Source organism: Zophobas morio, unplaced genomic scaffold (assembly GCF_036711695.1).
Source record: "Zophobas morio isolate AGI-343-1 ecotype UQ-CSIRO unplaced genomic scaffold, CSIRO_AGI_Zmor_V1 ptg000005l, whole genome shotgun sequence".
NCBI lineage: Eukaryota > Metazoa > Arthropoda > Insecta > Coleoptera > Tenebrionidae > Zophobas > Zophobas morio.
The window spans coordinates 15,799,124-15,800,713 of record NW_026972110.1 but is presented as its reverse complement, the minus strand read 5'-3'; the positions used below and the strand labels follow the sequence as shown (position 1 = coordinate 15,800,713).

At 34.6% G+C, this 1,590-nt stretch overlaps 1 long non-coding RNA gene across 1 annotated transcript; it reads right to left on the bottom strand.

Moving 5' to 3' along the window:
• Positions 1-266: 266 nt before the first annotated feature.
• LOC135120060 (uncharacterized) lies at positions 267-995 on the bottom strand. The gene is made up of 2 exons (XR_010278489.1): positions 739-995; positions 267-672 (listed from the first exon to the last, which is right to left on the bottom strand). It is a non-coding gene; the product is annotated as an uncharacterized LOC135120060 (long non-coding RNA).
• Positions 996-1,590: the final 595 nt, after the last annotated feature.

The window sequence follows — 1,590 nt, the reverse complement described above, 5'->3', positions numbered from 1 at the left end:
TTCTGCTTACATCAACACTTTGGTTATGACAAAGTGAACATCTTGTTTAGTCATGACCAATCAATTATGAGAACTGAGATGTTTAATCTTTATAAATACTGTTACACAATAAACCATAACCTCTGTGTTTTTTAGTACACCAAGAATATAACATAGAGCACTCTAAATACAATGTACTGCCTGGTAAGTAAACGTCACTGTGTGTTCCAGAGATTTGTAGATTGGAAATTCAATGTTTGAAAGAAGGCCAGAAATTTAAGACTATGTGAAAGAGGAACTGTTTAATAATTTCATTATGTTGTAAAAAAAATAATAAATACATTATTGAAAATGCTGTATTATTAAATTATTTCTTGTGATATGCCATTCATGTAGTAAATTGTGTTCTTCATATTCAAGTTCTTCATTATTATCGTTCTTCTTGTCATAGACAATATTGATCTCGTCATTTTCGATATTTCTTATGCGTAAGATTGTGTGAAACAGCACATGAGTATGTAATTTTTCCTGCAACTTCTGGTGAATAATACAGAACTCTGCGGCAGTATTTCTGGAAATGTATCTCTCGCCGCTTCCCATTACAGTTGGTAGGTCTTCCTAAAGGTTTCTTCTCGAACGATCAAGGGGTCGTTTACATCTCTTAAGACCCGAGACAAATTTCTCATTCTGTCTCTGCAGTAAAAAAAATATACCTATAATAAGTTATCAACCTAATCCAAACATACATTAATTAGTTACATTTACCTTCTCTACCCATATTTGCACCAAAACGTTCCTCTTCATTGTATAAATACTTTTCTAACGTGTTCTGACACTTCTAACGGTGAGCTGAAACCTATCGTTCCGGAACGATGACATTCTAACGATACGATCGCTATGTAACGAGACGATAGATGTTACAAAATCGCTATCAGTCCCAAAATCGTTATGGGAACGATTATCGTAAGTTAACGATGCTCTAGCGAGATCGTTAAGAGTTACAAAATAGACCTCTAAGGGGTCTATTTTGTAATTTATCGCTCCGGAACGATCTCGTTCCCAAACGATAATCGTTAGAAGCAATCGTAAAATCAGTTTAGCGAGATTGTACAAATTTCCAATTTTATAAACACTATCGTAATCGTAAAGCTTTGAAATCGTTAGCGGAACGATGAATCTAATGTTTTTAAAATGGGTAGTATTTAAATTTGTGTAGCGTCTAGATTACGTTGTTCTCTGTTGTGACATGTGACATTTGTTTTGCTACTGATTGAAGTTTGGACAAATTTGTGAACTTGTAACATGTAAGTAAACAATAATTATAAAAGAAAAACATCAAAATAATCACACTAACACGAAATTCAGTTTACAATACGTTCATGGCAGCAATGGAAAAACGTAAAAGGGCCCAGCGTATTACCCAACAGCAACATGAGTTGTATGTGGAGGAGTTAGAAGGTAATGTAGATTTTAGGGCCCAAAAGTTCGTAGCGGACAAGCCACATCTTTTAGAAAAGATATGGGAAGGGTTGGTAGCAAAACTAAATTCTGTGGGAGGACCACAAAAAAGTGTTCAGCAGTTCAGAGAGGTATGTGTAATTAATTAATCGC